Genomic DNA, 22,578 nt, shown 5'->3' with positions numbered 1-22,578 from the left:
TTCTATACCATCTCATTAGTGCTTTAAGATTTAACCAGGAGAACGCATGAGAAACTTCAAAATTTACAGACATTGAACTTAATTTCTACCTAAGCTTTTACCACTGCTGCTTGCTCAGCACACCACCTTTCTTACTAATGCGATTTTCAGACAGTAGGCCATCACTGCCGATAACTTATCAAGATAGCAAAATCCCAAGCTCTTTAGATAATCTTACTAGATTAGAGTATAAAAAAAATTTGTTTACTCTCTTTACCTTAGAATAATCTTGGGACAATACCATCCCCATTGCAAGTCAAGTAAAAATGGTCTGCTGCCCTTCTTGAAACAACAGCAGTCCCCCAATCTTTGTTAATTCATACACGATGGCTTGACTAGAAGTCCTGATTTTATAAGCTAAAGCTCCCTAAAGTAATAAATCAGGAGATTAAAATACAAGACAAAAGCAATACAAATTATGAGTAAAAGTATAAAAAACTGGAAAAGTAACTATAATGTTTATGCCAAATGTACAAATATATCTTTTCTAGTTGAGTTATATATTTTACAAAAAAATGAAGTTTTGATCTTTGTTTACAATTACATTCACTTGAGCAGGTTTTTTAAAAAAACCTTCATAATACAAAGCCATAACACTTATAAATTAAAAAAACATTTAATATTTTTTCTTATTTTGACATATTTGCTTGTTTTCTAGACATTAGAATGTAAAGACATTTACTGTAATTAAAAAAGATAATTTTTAAAATGTATTATGTCCTACAGCACTTTGCCTTGGCAAACAATGACTAGATATCACATTCAACAGAATACAAAGAGCAATCTTTATCACAAGGTTAAAATTAGTCTTTGAACAAAAGATGCTTTCAAAGCAAATCCAAATTCTCATCAGCTTTATATCAGTTTCTCTGGGAGATACAGGGAAGCGAGGGAGGGAGAGAAGAGAAATGAAAAAAACCTGAAGGACATTTGAAAAATTTCTTGCTAATGTTCAGTGTGAGCACACATTTTATCAGTTTTGTGATAAAGGTTTAAGTAGTAGGACATGATTAAATTTCTGCTGTCAAACTGCATTGTGGTCAAAAAATACCCACAGAAGAAGAGAGAAGTAGACTTACAGTTCTTGAGACAAAGTTGTGTCTGTATTCAGACATAAACTTTTGGATCTGCTTTTGCAGTGTATGATTCTTAGATCTCAGTGTTTAGATATAGTAACCTACCTAATCGATGAATGGTTGCTTTAGCTGACTGATGAGAAAAATGTTTCAGTAATTGTCTCATAACATCAATTCATTTTCAGTGAGAGGCCACAAGAACAGAAAATCATGTTTAAACATCCCAGACTTCTGTGAGAAAGAAATCTGAAGCTGATCAGCAGATTTCTCAGGCTTTGGTTGTGGTTTTTTGTTTGTTTGTTTTTTCTCTTAGAAACACATATCATTACTCCAAGAGCAAGCTTTCCCAATGTTTGGAAACAAATAGCATACAAGTTGTAGCAGAAGAGAAAAAAGAAGAGGAAAAGATATTCCTCAGCTAATGAAGAAAATCAGAAATAAGAATAAAGCACGGCAGAAAACATAAAGTAAGAACATCTAGTAGCAAGCTCTTTAGAAATTTTCTATCCACAACTTTCTGACAAATGATGCAATTTCCAACAACAACAAAAAAATCTAATATTTCCTTGGCATAAATGTTGGTTTGTCTGACAGTTTTTAGTTTTCCATTTAATTAAGCAACCAGAGCTTTCACAGTGCAGCATTTTTTTCTGGACTGTGCTCTGCACCTCCCAGGAGACAACCCCATGAAAAACAGTCACTGATGAAGAAGTCAGCAGCAGATGGTCAACACTGCCATTGTAATTGAAGCCCAGAATTCAAAATACCAAAAAAAGTGCGCCACCATTAGAACATTAAGTAACCTCAGCTCCAGGAATACACCTGAAGCTATTCATTGTACTATATGGACTGTACTGGGTTCTACTAAGAAACCAGATCTTTCAGAAATCACTGCTTCAGACTATACAAAGTGAGATGCTTGAGACTATCTACAATGAAACAAAATGCTGCATCATAACAGCACAGATAATCCCTGAGGTACTAGGATAGACTGTCTTGAAACTGTGTAAAAACTCAGTTTTACTCTTCTACATGTTATATCTTTGCATCAACAAAGCATTATTTGTGTAGCTTGGATGAAGCACCTGATGAGCTTTATCGAAAAACCTAAACTCTGTATCTGTAACTCACTTATGTTCTCTAAAATATTGACAAGGCATTTCTGGATAACAACCCAGAGCAGATACTCACAAGTGATCAACATGACAAGACTGGATTCTATTACTCTGCTGCAAGCCAAATGTTGCAATGCTAATGATTTGAGGGGAACAGAATGGAATAAAATATGAGTACATGGATAAATATAATATCTACAGGGACTGCAGCTTTTGATCTGCATCCTAAAGTGAAATTTCTGTGTCATGGCTTCTAAGGACCTGTGTACATTCACAAAGGTGGAAAATTAATGCATAATCATTAAAATATACTAGTCCAGTTTATAATGCCTACCCTTGGGACTCCAGTGGATTTAGATGATAACAACTTAGCTTGCCTTAAGAGATTAAGTCTTTTACAGACATCTAAAAATATTAGTTCATTTTCAGCTGTCAGGGAATATTATCATCAAATCAGTGATCAAAACTTGCTGTGAAATGTACTTAACTGACCAAATAAAGGAGCAGCAATTCTTAAGGCTTCATTTTAGACAAGTACTATTGAATGGTCCCATGAAATGGGACAGAAAAGGCAGTTTGAAAAGTATGAGTCTAAGAAAACCAGGCAGGAACCAACATAGATAAGATCCAATTGAAAAAAAAAAAGAAAAAGGTAAGACTCAGGAAAGAGAAGGAAGAATTATATGACATGTTTGCAGCAGCAAATTTGGGAGAGTCACTAAAGGAGTTATGCTTACAAGGAGAGTACAAGCTTAAAAGGAGGCCAAATTAACATAATTTTTCAAATATCATTGTTAGAGACAACTCAATTTTTTTCTCTAATACTGTTTTCTAATTGCTAAACAAAATACTGTAAGAAGGCAGTGGGGCAACATCAATAGCAGCAGGTTCCTAAAGGGATGAACTAAAAGCCAAGACACATAATGCCACAGGATGAGCTCCTCTAGATAAAAAATGGGAGAGAATTGCAGGTAGCCTCATAAACAAAATCCCTGACAGAAACAGCAAACAATGAGAAAATAGGTTCTTTAAAGCCCACAACTTCTAGGATTTTGCACTCAATGTATAGACACAGAAATTAAATAAACAAAAATTCTAACACAGGAATTCTAATGTCTGCTAATTAAGCAAGTAACTTCACACTTGAAAAAAGCAAGGAGCTAACTATTTATTTAAGAGACAACACTACATGGATTAACAAAGCTCCTGCCAGCAACTCTGGACACCTGTACCAAGCTCACTTATTGCCTAATTAAATATTAACATGTCCTGATAGAATCTGTGGTATAATTTTAATTACTGTTTTCTCATAGGGAAGCCATATAATCTATGTATTTCTAGCTGTTCCTAGAGGCTGTTTTGTAAAACTCTGTTAGTAAGTTGTGAACCATCACTAAAATATTTTCTTCCAGATTGCTATAAGTAAATGAAGACTATTATATTCTCCTAGGAGAAGGGGAGAATAGAAGCTTCCCTTTAAGGGAAGAAAAATATGATTTCTTCAACAATCAAGAAGAAAAATCTTTTAACTACAATCCTATTTAAAGAGTTGTTAAGATTCTTGCACAAAGAATCAACATAGGGGAGTTACAGAACACTGAAGTTATATTTAAATTTATGTATAATCCAAAGTATTTTTATTGCTGGATTAAGAAATTAGGAGGAGAATCACATGACTGCCTTGAAGCACGTATTTAAATTTTCTGCTGGGGATGAATTGCAAATATTGAGGTTCATCTTGTACCAACCTGCAGCATTTTCTTTTTCCATTAGGATTAAGAATGCTTAAATACTATAAACATTGATTAGTATTTGTGTATATTTAGGGGTGAGAAATTCAAGGAAATTATACCCATTCTATCTGGGAAGGTATTTAAATAGCTAGTACTATATTTTTCAAAGTATCAGTTCTCCAGGTGGCACTAAACAATTTCAAGTCATAGATAAAGGGGTACAGGGAAGGTGGCAAGATTTCAATATCTAGGGGACTATTTTGGTTTACATTCCAATGACAATCTATCCATAACGCTTCTGCTTTGATAACCTGAGCTATTAAATGTTAACTTTGTCTTGAACATACTCCTTTTATCTTTTCTTGTGCAAAAGTCCTATTGAAGCCAAGGGGTCTTTCACATGAGCAGGGATTGCAAGGCTGAGCCACCTACCGTTCTCAGAGCCTGATTATACATAGATCTGGATAACACAATTGTGGGGAAAAACAAACCATGAAAATATCAGCCCCTATGAACTTTAACGCAGCACTTTAACATCTTGTAAAAGATTCAAACCAATTTTAATTCAGCACTAAATTTTAGACCGGATCTTTAAAAAAGATTTTGATTTTTGCTAGAGTCCTCATCTACTTTAAAACCTATGAAATAAAAACAGTATTTTACTTTTTGTATTGGCTACCAGAATGGGGACACACATAAGAGTATTGCATGCCAACTGTTAGATTTTATTTTCATAGACATAAAAGTAGTTGAAATAGTATCAGAATAGATTTAAGCTAAATAACAAAAATGAAATAATTGACAAAACTCTTTTGAAATTACTTTCCGATTAATTAACTTGCAGGAATCTCAAATCTTCCACTCTGAATTAAGCTATCATCCTGACTTAGTTACCATTTTTGTAATGACTAACAGTTTTTTCCTGATCCCCTGAATCATGGAACGCACTCTGCTAGCATGTTATGATTGATGAGGATGCAGTACAGCTCTGGCAAGAAAGTTGAGACTGAACTTGGAGCATCATGTATACATTCTGGGGAGGGTCTTTGGGAATGCAGATCCTGGGTGCGCTGTTTTCAGGAAGGGTAGAGCCAGCACGTCTGGATCTGCCACCAGTCTCTGAGAGCACTATGTGTTCATCCATCAGTCATCACAAAAGGCACCACACATAGGCTCCATAATCTAGAAAGAGACGACTTTTTCCTCTCAAGAGACTCAAAGTGGAGATTTCCAGACTGCTGGGCTGATTCGAGTTTTCCAGACTGAGTGCTTAATAAACAAACATTCAGTGTTTGCGCATGTTTTAACTTTGACAGACAGGGATCCATATAGAGAAGTGCTGAAGTGTACATAGAATTTTTATGCCAAAGGACAAGCTCTGATTGCCACCCGCTTGTGGCGGACACAGAGACCCCAATCTCAAGTCTGGTTTTCCTCCAGGTTCACCTGAAGTTTTCACAGCAGTAGGTTAATCATTGCCTATTAATTTTTTTAAATGCCCAGGAAAAATGATGCATTCTATTGGCTTTTAAAAATCAGGCTTGTGGGACATAAAGTACAAATTTAATAAAGCAAAAAAAGCAAAATTCATTAAAATATTCTTGTAAGAACTGAAAGTAGCCATAATACTTGGAAATTCCTAGCAAGACGATTCTCCTGTTTACCACTGAGAAAAAAAACATTCTTCTGAGCTGGCCATGTTCTTTTTCATTAAATGCATAATAGGTCACAAACCCCAGCACTCTTTGGAGTCATTGCTGAGGTCTGTCAGGTAAGTAAAGATGCTCATCAGAGGATCTAGCAGGCACACATAAAAAGGGTAGACATGAAGTTCGCTCCCCTTGAAATCAATAGGAAAGTGGTTGTTAGAGACTACAATTGAGTTAGGGTTTCATTTGGGGAATCTGTGGTAAATGTTCCCACTACTTCTGCCACAGGGGTGTAAGAAAATATACGATGGCTGTGGCTAGATCTCTGGCACTATTAATGGCAGAGCCAGCTGAGACATGCTACAAAAGGCTTATGCATGCTCAAAACTGGAATACTAAGAATAAATCTGTCCTCAGATAGAGAGGGCAGCCTGACCTGCAGGCTCTTAATTTATTCCAATAGAATATTGATTTAAAACTGGGACAAGGATTCAAAAGCCTTTTGATGCTAAACGTAGAAAGTCATGCACAAACTTGTATAAGGAGAAATATGTTTTTTCACCCCACAATAAATTCTTGATTAGGGATAAATATATTGGTGATAAATAAGACATAGGGAATGTCTTCCCATCCTTGTTCCTCCCACAGAACTGCGGAGTTTAAAACACAGCTCACTGCAAAACCTCACTGAGGAACAGGATATACCCGCTGCTGACACGTGCCAGATCACAGGAGCAGTCTCACACCAAGAGCAATGAAGCCAAGTTTGCCTCAGGACCAAGGAGAGCTCCACAGCATTCCTCCCTACAGCCATAAATTATTGATATTACCTTCTCAGTCCAAAGTTGTATCCCCAGGTATGGAGATAAATCTGTACACTATAGTCAATGCTCACTTATCTTAATGTGCAAAACAAGAAAGTATATAGGCAGGTATGGATTGCACATTTCTGCTTTTGGAGGCAGTAGGAATCTGGTTTTTTACATCTCTGCTTATCTCAGACAACCTTCCCCTTGCTCACATCGGTTTGTGCAGCCAGTACAGAGCAGGGCAAGCTACTTTGCTGCACATCTAGGAGCAGCAAGGATAAGACTATTTTATGCGCACAGTGATACAGCAGAAACTTTCATCTCATGGTATTTAAACAATATTTTGTAAACTACAATGCAAAATATTGAAGTGCAGTATACCAAGAATTTCAACAAACTTTTTGACAAATTCTTAAACTACAATCACAGAAACTAGAGTTATTGTAGGAGGGGCATTGGGCATTATATAAGCTCTTTATGCCACACATATTTTCATGATTTATCTACATATATTTGAATTTTATATAAACATATATGCACTATATATGCATATGTGCAAAATAAGTTGCATAATTTTGAATTTGCATAATTCATACTTCAGTGAAACATTCTTTTATTTTGATACTCTTTAACCCACAGCCTCCTTAAGGGAAAAAACCTGTCTGTTTTAAATCTGAATCATCCCATTATTCTATGATATTTAGTGTCACCAGTGATAGTAACACTTCTTAGCCGGGCCCATTCCTGCAATTAATTTCATTTTCACAGTTCCCATGAACTCCAATATGCATTCCAATATGGCTTCATTGCCAGATCTAAGCCTTATTAAAGTAACACCATTTTTACATTTTTTTTCTGCGAATAGAAGGATGCTGAGAATGGCTAACTTCGTACACACTGTACGTGTACAACCATCAACAACCCAGCCCTTTGTGAAAGTATTCATACATAAACATGAGTGCTGCTTGTACTGCAGTTCTTTAAAAGTGACTTCTCTCTCACTGCAGCCATTCTGTTCTATAGTAATATAACACAATTTGTTTGTGAAAATATATGCATCTACTTTTTATCTACACATACTGGATTCTATACCATGAACTCACCCAATTTTAATTATGCATCATTATCTAGCGATACAGATCACAGAGTTCCCCCATCTAAACTGTGAATACTAGCCTCTCAAAAGATTTTTTCTTTTTTAAGATAAGTTACCATATTAAAAATAAATGAGATATTTTTGTCAGTTGATTGGACACCGAGTACACATAATAAATCACCAAGAGCATTGTATGCTAGTCTATGTGCTAACCTTGAGCTACAGTTTATCTATTGCCTGCAATTCAGAAGACAATAAGGTATTTTACCCAATCAGCTGATCAGCTGAAGGAACTCAAAGACTGAAATGGCTTTGAAATACACAGGCTTTTAGATATCAAATTACCTCTGGAATCGTCTACCCAGAAGTAACTCGAACAAAACCCATTTGAAATACAGCTTCAATATTAAAAAAAATCAATAATTTAAACCACAGGTTGAACATTTTTACTGCTTCCACTGCAGACTGTCGTTTTTTGAAATGAAAATGCTAATGGCACCAAAGGGGAAAGCTCCAGCCAAGAGAGATACATGTGTGCAGGCATGGATTGGCTAGAAATGCTGGTTTGCTTTCCCTCCCCCAGTTACGTTTACATAAGATCTCTTAAAATAAACAACTCTTATTTCCATGACTTCAAAAAAAATATTTTTCTTTGTTGCACTTAATGTTTCTGTCCATGAGAGCTTAGCTGTATCAAGACACTTCACTGTAAACATGCATGCTGAATGTAAATACTACATCCTCAATTATGCTATTAAGTTGCATTATTTTGAAACAGGCACTAATGTTGCCTTTTTGAATACCAGCTAGCACACTGTGAACTCTTGTTTTATAGATAGAAAAGCAGTGATATAGGTGATGTTGTGTTCCAACATCTACATCAGAAACGGGAAGCAGTCCAGCGCATCCCGCAAAAAACAAACAAGTATGGATGGTCCACTGCCCGTGATAAAAGCTCATTTAAGAGCAGAAATGGCTGGCTGACAAAAGACTTCTTAAAAGATAAGGAAAACACATAAGGAAGAGACATAGTGGGAATGTGAACCCTTGAACATAATTGAAGCAAGCTACACAAGGAGGATGTCTGACACAGAAGCAAGTCTCTCCTCTGCATGAATTTGACCGTCAGACAGCTTCTTTGCAGCGCTTTAAATCTGTCAGTCTTTTTGTGTAGAAACTGTTATCTTCTGGTAATTTAACCCTCACTAAATCCTTGCACTCTCTAGCACTAATTTTTTAAATTATGTTAAGGCAGGAATGCAAGAAGCGAAAAAACCCACCCAAAAAGCAATGAAATACACATCACAAGACAGAGCTTATGTATCTACAGGTATGCAACTCCCAACACACACTAAGAACAATTTTTGTTACAGTAGCAAAGCATCACTTTCAGTACTGAAGATAGGGGCATAAGAAACAAGTTATAAGATTGACATTCTTTGGTTTATAATTTTAATACGTTACTCTCAAATATATTCTTACTCTCTCTTTCATATACTTTTAGAGTCTTCTCCAACCATAGGGTTAGAACGGAAAAGAAAATGTAAATGGTATTATGAGGGTAAAGTTGCTCAAGTAAAAAACCTATGTATTTGGATACATATGGTTTTATTGTAAAGTGAAGATTAAGTCTGCATTTCCAGATTAAACTTTCTGTTTCTAGAAAAAAAACATAGTATTACCTCAGTAATTTTCTGGCTGCTAGATTTGTTTAATTTTAGCCCAAGATAAATGCATATTTTTAGCAGATTTTTAGCCTGGAATAAGAAATGACAAAAGTAGAGTCATTAAAAAAACGTGACACTCAAAAATGCATACTCCAAAAATTCGGACATGGACTTTTCTAGCTGTCAAACAAAAAAGTCCATAAATGTAAGCAGAGAAATTCATCTGAGTTTAAATATAGCCAGAATATAGGAAAATAAGATTTTGTTTATTTATGTGTTTGAGATCTGCATTACCCTCATGTGGAACCACCTATTCCAGGTACTCCTGGTAGTCTTTAAAATATACCTTCTGCACAACAGCAGCAATCAACTGACCTTCCAAGATCACTGCTCTTGGCAGCAACATAAATGTAAACAGAATAATAAAAAACCCAGTAGCAAGTAGGAAGCCAATATTCACCCTTTCCTCAGTTCTTGCAACCCAATATTCACCCTTTCCTCAATTAAGTTAAGGAGGAAAAACAAGCTCTTCAAGTTTGTGCTGGAGTTAAGAGACTCAGGCTGCTACAGATCACCCCGGGGCAAGAGCTCCAAGCATATGACAACAGCATCCAGGTGAACGGCCAGCACCTCCTTCCCCTCCATCCCAGTGTACCCAAACCAGCCAGTATGGGCTGGGCGCATTTTTAATTCCCCAATGAGGCACCTCGTGGCGTTCAAGCTGTGAAGTTTGTCACCACTGACAATATCTGGATAGATTTAAGACACAGTCCCATATAGCATGCATTGGCAGTAGGTTAATCTTGAAATATAATGCATGGATACTCTTAGCAAGGCCTGCGTTCAGAAAATAAAAGGGATGTAGGCTCCTGGCTCTTATCTGCTGTTGCAGCTACAGCCTGGAATGGAACTACATCCCTCAGCCGGAAGGACTGATAATTCTCTTGCCATAGCCTCTGGATGTTTCCTCTAACGATTCCAACATTACTCCTATCTTGTCTGGATTGACTTTTGCTCAGCATGCTTTCAACCATGCCCCAGTCTCCCACAAACACTGAATAATGCAATCAACTGCTCAAGCTAAATCAGCCGAGAGTTATAAAGCTGAGTTTCGACATATTGAAAACACTTCAATCAATGTCACTTTACTAAACCTTCTCTATAGCTTGATATACACATTAAATAAAAGGGTAGCAAACAGGAACCCTCCTGCACTGCACAGGGAGAGAACCATTGTAGGCAATAAACCGGAACATAACACTGACAATGTGCTGACAACAGGCTACTCTGACTCCATTGTTTAAGCATGAGGTTTGAAAACGGACATTGAAGATGCTTTGGGAAAGATTGCATTAGGGACATGTGAGAAATGTTTCTGGTTTTGATCAAGTCCGTAACAAAGCACAGATATATGATAAGATACAGCTACAACTGCATATGAAAATATTAACACATTTTAAAAAAAAACATGATTTCTCAAAAAAGTTGGTAATTGATGCTGTTTAACAGCAGCATTATTGCCACACAATTTTTTGTTATTACATATTTTGATGTTGCAATAGGGCTTTACATACATACATTTACTAAAGCATGTGAACAGCCTTTTCTATGTTTGTGTGATTTATTAAATCATAAATCATAATAGCATGTGCCAGAAATTCTTTTTGAAGGATGTAATAAGGTAACAATTATCCTCTGAACTCCTTTCTCTCTCTCTTCAGAGCATAAAATGCATTAGCAACATATCCGTTTGCTGCCCCATGATAGAAAACGAAAGCAAGTGTGATGGTTGCACCGTATGCTTTCAGTTCCTGCAGTTGGCTGGTGAAGTGAGCTTTGTTCCTGAATGTGTTGTCAGAGACAAAAAGAATAATCCTTAAAAACCAGTACGGAAAAATGAACTGAAGAGGTTTGGTTTTGCACATGTGCAGATGGATGTGGAAAAATATACATGTAAATATCAAATGTAAATTTTAAATATATTTTATTTGAAGGAAAATTAGGTACACACAGCCTCCTTGTATGGTTTTGACTTGAATCAATGAATTACACCTTTTTCATTTTATGCAACAATTCACAGAATCTGATGCAGGGGAATCATAGCATTCTACTCTGTGCAAATACACACAGAGGAGCAACATTACAAGTAATGTTATAATCCCCTCAGAGAAGGTTTAAGGCCTTCTAGATCAGCCTGTTAGTGTTCGGAGTCCCGTGTCTGATGACTGGCACAGTGAGAATGCTCTTAGCATACCATGAGTTTGCTCGATTATTTTTGAAGGAAAAATCACAAACAAAAATTGACAATGTAGAGGGTGCTACACAAAGGCATTATTAACTACGCAGGTGCAGAGAGGTGGAAGCAGAAAGATCACAGGATAAAAATGGATTCATCAATTCAAAGGAAGTATAATTTACTCCCTCAAATTTTGATCTTTTTAAAAAAAATCTATTTCTATGGGAGAAGAAACATATGTGTGGCTTAAATTAAAAAGGAAAAAATAAAATAAAATCAACAGTTTCAGCAGCAATCCAGATCTGGAATTCACTCTGTTTTCTTTTTTGTTCCAGGAAGACGCTGTGCCCAAACCACAAATTGCAAATGCTAAAAAGTTAAAAGATGGGCACCTCTGAAACAATATATAATTTCCAAGCGTGAAAGTGGATATTAAGCTTCACTTTGCTCAAGTGACATCAAAACATTCTTAACAAATAAATACATATACACATACTTGCTTCGGTTTAGCTCATGATATACAAAAGAGATTTTTTTTTTCTTAGATTTTGCTGATACGTAGCTCAAAATCAAATCTCGGCATCATGTGAAGACCCAATCCTGTATTGTGCTATGCTGATTCTGCGGGAAGCTTACATTTGTAATTAACTTTAAGAAAGTGCATGTACTACGTTATTTTACTGAATTACAAATCTAAATCACAGCAAACTGATGCTTTGCTGAATTGGTGTCGGTACTCCTATGCTGTCCAGGTTCTCACTGTTTAATATGACCAACAGTTTCCATCGGCTTTGGTCAGCATCTGGAATCTAGACACTTTCATTAATCATATTATAGTTATGCATAGTGCATACACATTGAATTCAGAGCATCATTATGACCTGTACATACTCTGTCACATCTAGGGGTAGACACAATGCCTAATGAGGATTCAGAATGATGGTTACGATGGTCGGCAAGCATCCTTATTAACAGCCATACTTTTTTAACATCGACATACAAATAGAGTATCCTGGGAAACAATATCTTTTTGTGACTCCACTAAATAGATCACAATACAATAATTACTGCCATGGTCAAATTGCACAGGTTGCTGAAGTTCTTTACATAAGAATTTTGATACTCTGTGTTTATTAGCAAAAGTTTTAATTATGTAAAGTCCAAATTCTGACTAAAATGTGAGAAAAGCACATGTCACTGCTTTTCTAATACTACACACTTAAACCTTATTTTATTTACAGCTTCCAGTAGCTTTCAGCTAAATTTCTCATTGCGCCCGCTGCCACGTAGCTGGAGAAGGCTAACAAACCCCTCAGTGTTCACATGACAACCTTTGTGCAAATGCATCCTTATTCTGTCATCTACTGGCAGCGTACTTCCCAGTCATGTTCTCTGCCAGTCCTTACCAGTTTGCCAATTACACAAGCTGCTTCCCAGACATCAGACAAAAATTCCACAAGACTGCTGTGCAAGTGTACCCTAATTAACCATCAGCTTAATTAGACAATTTACTGTGTAATTAGCAGGCAATTAGTCAACACCTCTCAGATCTTATTGACTGCTGTGACAGACTTCCTTAGTCTACACATTCCCATACGCTTCCATGACCATGATCCCAGCCCCATCCCGTACAGCAGCAACCCTTGCAAGGGAAGGGAAATCATATTACATAACAAAGGAAGAAGGAGAAAAATCAATATATAGCCTGTTCATTTATTGAACTGTCTTTTAGCCAAGACTTTCTTTTTTCTAGCAATAGAAGGTCAGCTGCTAATAAAAAACCATCCAGCTATAATGTTAGCTTACGTTTTTTTCATTTGTAATATGTTTTAAGAATATTTTTTTTAAACTCTTATATTCCCCTGAATTATCAGGGAAGTCAGGCAAGCAGAAGTTAAGGAAAAAATAATTTGTAAACTTCCTTACGTATTGTAGGTTTAAGTGTATGGCCAAGAACAGTGAAAAGGTGCTGATAGCTGCTTTTGAAACGTATAACCAGCATTGTAATTAACTGCTTCATTGTCAAAAATGCACCAGGAAAGTCAAAGTAGATTAGCTTTAAAGTACAAAAAGTCAATACTCGATAATAATTCAACAACATCAGTGTAATTCAGTAGAAATAATTTTTTGTAGTAGTATGAAATCCTCCATAAAAATGTGAAGTTGTATGCCCTTATAATACATGATGTGAGAACGCACAATTGAGGACTATCATAATATGTATATTAAGGGAATATTTAAAGTGGGTGATCCTTTTTCTATAGACCAAAAATTGAATTTTGCAATTAGCTGTGACAAGAGCATTTTGGATAATTGGTAAAGTAATAATTCCAAAGTTCATGGGATGGACACACTTGTCTTCTGCTGCAATTAACTCTAGAAGATTTATTCACAAAAATCCTACGCTTTCTGACTGAAGGATGGAGTCTCATAAAACCACAATCTCTATTATAGTAAAATATTTAGATAATTATAAATCTCAAATAATGATAAGAAATATTATTTAGAATACACTTACATACATATTTGCATCAGTAATAGGTATTATAACATAAGAACCTATCAGGTTTTTTTAAACATATGGGACTTCATTCTGCTTTTGCAACAATGTCAATCAGGAGTAAAGGCAATTATATCACCATGAGATTCAAAAATCAGCTCTTTGCTTTCTTAACTTCTTGTGTGGGCAAATCACATGTTAAACACAGCCCTACCAGTTTCATTTACCAAGTGGGAACTCAAGATCTGAGATAACTTGAGCACTTAGGAGAAGCATGTTGCCTTTACATAAAAGCTACACTGGTATAACCAAAAATCCCTCAAAAAATGATTAAGCTAAAACCCTGTAAACCCGTGTGTGACAACATATGCCAGTTTAGAGCTAGCTATATAATTTCAGCTTATGTCTGCAAACTTTTTAACACAAGCTATACACCACCACATACATACCTGACATTGATTTAAGAGTGTCCATGTAGAGTCAGTTTGGGACCACATTTCTGCAAACATGTTGCAAGGTTGTATGGTCCAACCGGGAATCTTTGGGCAATAGCTGTTGCATGAGATGCGTCAGCTCTCATATTTTTTTGGTGGAGATGAGGAAAAGCACTCATCCAGCAGCAGGGCTGCCATTTAATGTGCACAGCTGAAGCAAGAAACAGCTAGCTGGTGCCCAGGGGAGAAGGCATGGTGCTGGAAGCATGTCTTCCCCAACACATTTGCAGCCTCATAATGTTTGCGGGCAGAGGTGGGGTCCCAAAGCGTCACCTAGACTCTTGCAGAAGCCAACATTTGACCACAGCTATCTACTTCACGTATGGATTCTGAATGTAAACCTCAGCAAAGATGCTGAACTGTAAATGAGAGCAACTGAAGCATAAAAACCACTTTTCCTTTATTCCACTTCAGTATCTCAGTAGACCTACTGAAGTCTGGATTGCATTCTGGATTTTCTTATAACTGAAATGTGTAAATGAGGAAAAAAACCAAACTCTGACACATGCAATTAACCAAATGGGGAGGGGGGGAAAGTCAATGACTTGACTGGAGGGAAACTTCTGAATTCTATAATGGCAAAATAAATACTTCATTTTTTTCCTAAAGGTCTGTGGTTATCTATCAAAGTGCATCATGACAATTCCACAAAATAGGGAAGTTTATGTCATTTATGCTAAGGAAAGTCCAAAGTGTTAAATATGGCCTTATGCTGTGATTTTCTTGGATAGGCATTTTTTAAATATAACTATTAAGAAAAATATCCTACAACTTTTTCTAATAAATTATTAAATACATTAATGCCACTTAAGAAAGTTATATGCAGTCAGTTGTTTTGAAGAAAGTAAAATACTAAAAAGAATCTGCAACAAATCTGAATTAAGAATGAAACTTGGGTGTGAAAATTCTAAATTTCAGAATTACACTTGGCAATTTCTACCTTACATTGAAACTGCCTTTTTAGCTGAATTCCTTTCTGACCCAAAATTATTTGAGGTATTGCCAAGATTACCAAAAACCTTCCAAGGGCATACAAAACAGCTACAGAAAATGATACCTGAATGATATTTTACACAAGTATGTCACATATTTGCTTTTTAGAATCCTGTTTATTCAGCATGGGATATTAAAAAATGTTGAGTACTTCAGATACAGCCATCGGAAGCTGCAGATTCTCAGCAGTTTTGGAAAATCACGCATGTGTTCTCTCTTTGCCTCTCTCTCTTTTGTTAAATATTTGCAGATCTTTTCAGAAGAATGAGATAAATAAAGCAAAAGTAGTAAAGAGCAAAGCAGCTTCTTCAACATAGAAAGAAACAATGTCCAGTTTTTTAGCCAACTGTCACATTTGCATCCATTTTGTTTGACTGATTGGCTAATAGTTGCGCTATGAATAGAAATTACAAGTTCTCTTAAGTACTGGTCACTTCCAGAACAGCACATATTATGCTGAGTAGGAATGAACACTCCTACTTTTGGCAGCTATTTTTTATAGAAAGGCTTATGTAGCAAAATACTCAGTATTGCAATCTTTACACTCTTCCGAATTTCACTGGAAATGCTTCTCAGCTCAAGGTTAATGATCACATTTACACTTTGTATATGTCAGTGCACTGTTGCTCCACTGTTTTAAACCATTGGCTCCAGAAGAAAAAGACATGAAAAAGAAACGATCTCTAAATACTGTGGAAAAAAACAAACAGAAGAATGGAAAACAAATCCTTAGAAAACTATATGATTAAGGAACCTGTAGTCTACCAAGAACCAGTTTTGCACATATAGCTAGTTTTACCTTTGATGGCCAGTTTCATGTGCAGCTTTGAGGAAAATACGTCATTCCGGGCTTAAAGGCTCTACGGAACTTACGAAATGAGCTCAGGAAACATAAGACACAAAAGTTACAGCCAAGCTTACTCTGCTCCATGAGGGTGAATGGAAGAAAAAGAGAAAATATGGAAAGCAACTTGCTGATCCTCTGTTTGTAAAAATCTGTCCTTTAGCGTGGATGAGGCTTACTGACTCAATGCTCACAGCCCTGCGTGACAGATCCCTCTTTGCCTTCGACTGATGAGTTGTCACATTGTGCTCCGTGCCTTGAGGTAACAGACTTCTCCATGAGAGACTGTGCTGTGGCTCTCATTGCAGAAGAAATGCAGCATTTCTGTGATATTTAATGCTACAGGAAGAGTGGGACTAAACATTTGCCCAGACGTTTAATTTTTATCATGAACTTGTGAAAAGTATTCCCTTTCTAAAGTAATAAATACAATCACAAAGAGAGAGAGACTTTTTACAGACAGCTGTTAAACCCTTGCTTTAAAAATGCAGTTCATTATCTTCAACATTCAAAGTATTAATTGGCCAAAATAACCAGACTTACTAATGGTAAAACCAGATTATTAAAATGGTCCAAACTATCTCACTTGCAAATTCATTGCTGTCAAGAAGCACGCCTGCAGCAATTTAAGGTGTACATCTACTTGGTGCAGACTTCAGCTGTGGTAGGAAGGGACTTGGCTTGTCAATAATGACTTGGTTAACACTCTCAATCCTGGACTTTTTGGCCTCTCTGCTTTCACTGTGTTGTTCAAGCTGTGCTACATGACTCCAGACTGGGATTCCTCCAGGGTGAAGATCTGCCAAGCCCCAACAGCCCCAGGTGTATGGATTGAGGAGAAAGAATGGGCAAACACAGCCCTCTCCAGTTCCTCAGACAGCAATTTTGAAGCTATTAAAGTTATTAGCATTTAAAGAGAGCCTCCAGGCTTCTTTATACTGGGTCAGGGGTAGGGTAAAACTAAGTAGAGATGAGATCTAGCCCTTAAGTTGAACATATCAGAGAAATACTTCTTCTTGAGGAAAAAGGAGGAAAATCTGTTTTCCTGCCACTTACTCTGATTCACAGAATGATTTGTTCCTTTTTTGTAGCCAAATAACAAATTTTCTGTATAAAAAAAATCAAGTAAAAACAATGTCATTAGGTACAGCATTTTAAAAAATAATAATTACATTCTATTGCATTTCCCTAGAATAGTCTTTTACCTTTCTTGTTAAACTTTGCTAATTTTATGCAGTGATCTAAAAATGTAAAAATTGTGGAACAATAAAGCTAGTATTTCATATTAAAATTCTTCCAGAAATATGGAACAAAAATAAGGTACATAAAGAACTCATAGGAATATTAAGACCAATAATAATAATTCTAACATTTGTAAAAACAAAAAATAATTCAACTCACAGAGCTTTGTATGCTAAGGGATCCTGTAAAATGTCCATTTTTCTGTTCAAAAAATGTAGTTAATAGAAGTTGTCTGATGTTATTCAGTAGAAAGGCAAACAGTCCTTTTTATATTTGACATTAACAATCTGATCATTTGTCTCCCCAAAGAAAGCCCATACAGCTTTCATACAGACCACACAATAAAGAATAGTAATATTCCTGTTTACTGAGATATCAACTGGCATTTCGTTGCCAGTCAATGGTCTATCTTTGCTACAGCATACTAGACCTCAATCTGGCATCTACAAATGTCAAGAGTATTAAAAAAAAAAATAAATTATAGGATGGAAATCAAAAGCATGTCCTAAATTCCTAAAAAACGAAACAAAGTTCACCTAAACATATTTGCTGTAGAAATCAGTACAATATTCAGCTGTCAATCTTGAAAAACAATGAGGGAGCGATGCTGTCAGTAGGACAGGATAATAACATTTCAAGCAGATGTTCAGGCAGGGCTCTAATTCTCACTGAACTCCCTTGGTAAGCATTTAATTTCTTTATCATATGCAAGCTAGGCAAATTGTACTTCATCAAAACTGTATTGTGAAATATTAATATTTCATATTATAGCAAAACTCCATAGAATAACCTTTGTCATATTAAGAACATCAGAATTTCAAATGTCATGGTTCTGCATTTTAATGCATCTTAAATAGCTTTTTGGCTTGGTACCATAAATTATAACTAGTTTAATCTAAATTACTATGCTGTAATATCATACAAAAATATACATTTTGTAATACCGATTCACTTCTGTGAAATACTAATGTTATGGAAAACAATGCGTCATTGTAACATGATTTTTTTACCACCTTCAATTATGAAGCGAGGTGCACACGGCGCGAATGTTCAGACAGAGAACTAGTTGGGGCCTGAATATGTGTATTATAACAACAGCACATAGAAATGCGATATATACTGGGTAAATTAATTAGTTCTCTACCAGCAACAGTTTTAATTTAGAAATGGTTCTGAAAATACATTGTAAAATCTACATCAGTGAATTGTATAAACATATATTATGACTAGAAAGTTTTCTCCACTATGGTTTAGTTCAAATTTAATCTAGTTTTAATTGTAACTTTGTTTTTAAAATAATCCATGCAACTTGCTCCATATATAATGAAAAAAAAAAAATTCAAGATTAAAAATGAAGTTAGTCTGCATGTTGATTTCTGCCAGTTCTCATAATAAAGGCAACTGTTTCCACATTATTGGAAGCGACAGCATCACAAATCAATGCATGTCACAACAGAATAAAGACAGATGTATCTGATTAATCAGAATTAAATTTCAGGAGTGAAGGAAGCATCTAAATATCAAAGCAAACATTTCTGCTACCCCAGTTGTTTTTTTCCTCTTTTTAAGCAGTCCATACAATGCAGTGAGAGAACAACAAAGCCTGAATTCAATTGATAAAACCCCAATTCCTGCTATAAATGTCTCACTGTGGTAGAGGATATGGTATAGAGAAAGTGCACACTTCATACAACCTCTGACTTATTTTGATACTGTGTTTATACAAACTTTCTGATTACAGGTTTTAATGCAAATTTTGTGTACTAAACAATACTCACTAATAAATCCTAAGTAAATAAACCAGCTCAGTATAACACTTCTACTAAAAAACTCTCACTCACAGTTATTTGTTTAATTAAGGCAGTATCTCTCATTCTGCAGGTAGTTTTCTGTTAATCTAAGCTCTAAAAGAGGTAATAATTGGTATTCATTTATTGTGGCCTCTATGATATGCAGCTCCCCGACTTCCCATCAATGGCTTGCCAACAGAATTTACAAATAATACGTTGCAGCACAGAGTTATCTGAATAAGACAGAAAGACTATTTGAACCGACAGAGCAATGAGCTATTGATCCTGCAGTCAAAAAGCAAAGGCATGAATGTAGGAAAAGGTGTGTGAAGGGGCATTTTTATTCTGCTATCATTTTTCTTTCCCAGTGATAGTCCATTTTAAAATCAGTTATTCTCATTTCTGGGAGAAATCAAATCTACTTTATACTAAAGCAGCTGTGCAAAGATGTTTAATTTGATAAATAAAATTCTACAAGTCACCATCCCACTCACAGATACCTACAGACACATACAGGTACAGTAACCTATAATTACGATTTGCATTACGCTATAATATCCAGCACCTTCTAAAATATTTAGAGCATAAAGGTATAAATACTCTGAAGGAATTTCAGCTATTTCTCATGTTCGCCTTTTTTATGTTTCAACAATAGTCCAGTAGTATGCAAGAACAAACTTCTGCTGAATCACTCAGAGTTGAAATCCTCACCCTACAAACAGAAAACGTTACACAGGTTGTCATGAAGGCAATTATGCAGCAAAGTATGTGGGTGTTTGAAAAGGGAGCGAGCACGGCACGAAACAGTTAGTGCTATGCTAACTCCCTCTGTGGCAACATGTGACGCTTTCAAGGTGAGGCCAAGACAGATGAGGGTTGGGAAGACGGGGGGCATAAATTATAGTCCAGGGACTAGAACTGCAGCATTGCTATCCAACAGTTCCCCTATACAAGAAAGTATGGCCTCTCATGGGCTGCAGGGATCCCTAGCCTAGCATTTTAGAAGAGTTTTCTGTGCTAGGTAGTGAAAGAGGGAAAAGGCAAAAAAGTTCATATGAAATTAATCCTCTGTCTTATGAGAATCACAGATCTCCAGCCTGAATCCTTTTTATCTCTGTCCTTGGATCTCCTTTTTCCAAGATTTATCCTGCTTTTCTCTTATCTTATTCCATCACACAGTAGTTAATGCATGGAAATCTGTGGTTAGGCTGTATATGCTTTTCACTAGCTATATGTCGCTCACATTTAGCCTGCATCAGTCACTTTTGCCGAAGGGTCAAAGGATGCCCATGGTCAATAGGGAAGTCACTGGTTTCCCTATCACTGACTGAACACAGTGGTGAATTCAGTAATTGGCTCTGGAAAAGGGAGCATTTCTCCTGCTACTAAGCTCCCCATTGCCACACAGGCAGTTTACGCTTGACTTTTAACTATTGCAAATAAGAAGAAAGCCCACAAGTTAAACCTAACCAGGACAGATAAAATGAGGAGACAAGAGGGATGAACACAGAATCCTGCCTGTATCACATGCTGCCAAAAAACTGTGTCTAGCAAGCTCCCTTCCTCCCAGAAGCTGTTCCACTCTTGGGAACTGTACTGTCTGGGGAGCAGCTCTGCTTCCTCCCACTGACTCTGCAGGCTTAGATGAGGAAATCTTTGTTCCTGGCCTTGCTACGCAGTTAGCTGTGACTAGCTGGGCAGGACAGTTCAGTCTGAAATCTCTACTTCCATAGGTACTACAGCCCAAGAGAGCATTCTGCTCCCTGCTGAACATTGCACAAGATTTATGTCTACATAATCAGAAGCTAAGTTTAAAAAAAAAAAAAAGTCAGCACATTATGCCAACCTATATCATTCCAAACTCTCTACCAACCCCTTGTCTAGCATTAAGTCAACACGAGAAGTCTTTGTGTAGAACTCGTTGTTCACATAAGAACTGCTGTACCTCGTTGAGCTTTTCTTCCCATTTGAAATGTTTATTTTTGTAGCGTTAATTACCATGCTACTATTATAAATAAAAGCAATTTTATTTCTGCAGCACCTGGCAGCCAAGCATCTCAAATCATGTCACAAATACTAAGGCTTAACACCTGTGGGAAGTGCACTACTGGGAGGAATACAGTAGTGGAAAAACTAGGTAGTACTTGGGTGGGACACAGTCCTACTGCACACAGCAACATATGATTCAAGAGTTTAGGCACCAGAGAGATACTACTGCCTCCTACTGAACTTTAGAAGAAAGCTTAGCTAGAAGTAATGATCACTGGACTAGAATTCATCCAAAGCACTTTTCTGAACTTTTTAAAATAAATACTGCTTGCAATATTTTGCATCTTATTGCAACAAATATATATAAAAAAAGTATTTTAGAACCACTTAAGTTACTTGCTTTTAGCAATCCTCTCACTTGAAAGATCTCCATCCGAGTCACACCTCCAGAGCATGGCATCCAGTGGAACACTTTGCAGTCACCATTTTAGAAATGACTCAGAGTCTGCTGCTTAGTGGAGTACCAACATCACTTCCTACAACATGCATGTCTTTCCTCCTGAACTCCCACCCAAACTGGAACTCAGCCAGTGTCTGTTCAGCTCTTGAGATATGCAGTAATCAGCATGCAGTCTGGCAGGACTGTGAGCTTACTAGCAATAAAACTGATAAATAAATAAATGTCAGTACTTGCTATGAGTTGTCTTTAGCCTAGGCACTGAATAATTACAGTTGACAGTATGTTACACACGTAAGTCATTTCTAAACATACTTGAATGACATTTATATCCTACAAAGTGTTTTAATAAGAAACCCTGTGAAGCAGATTGGAATCTCCATTGCAATCCAGAGGAATACTTACTTCATTAGGGCTACTTCAGGTGTAAATGATACCAGAAGCCAGTCTGACATATTTTACAGTACGCTGTAGTAATACAGCGCTTTGTCCTTAGACCTTCCTCATATTAGAGGGCCACCCTCTAGAGTTAATTCACTTATGGTACTTACCCACGTAGAGGTGGCAGAGTAACAAATCCACCTTTTCTCTTCTGCTAAGGTCTCCATCCATCAGTACACTTTTACATCCCATCTCTGAACCAAGAACAAAAGCCCCTTGTTTCCAAATTCATCTCAAAAGCTCTCTTCAGCCCACGTTACTGTTTGTCACTGGTTGACAACACATTACCATTATTCACACTGTTACTCAGGCCTATGCCCAAGGATTTACCTTTGATCCTTTTCCCCTCTCCACAAGTCAAACTATACCTACATCCCAGCCCAAATCCTGTTTCTTTTCTCTGCAATA

The 22,578-nt window shown here is 36.5% G+C and overlaps 1 protein-coding gene across 1 annotated transcript in view; it reads right to left on the bottom strand.

The window, feature by feature from the left end:
* The window catches only part of DPYD (dihydropyrimidine dehydrogenase), a 367,872-nt gene that overhangs the window by 152,186 nt on the left and 193,108 nt on the right, over positions 1–22,578 (bottom strand). The gene's annotated exons all lie outside the window — the stretch shown is intronic.

Source organism: Gavia stellata, chromosome 10 (genome assembly GCF_030936135.1).
Source record: "Gavia stellata isolate bGavSte3 chromosome 10, bGavSte3.hap2, whole genome shotgun sequence".
Classification (NCBI taxonomy): Eukaryota; Metazoa; Chordata; class Aves; order Gaviiformes; family Gaviidae; genus Gavia; species Gavia stellata.
This window is presented reverse-complemented; position numbering and strand designations above follow the sequence as displayed.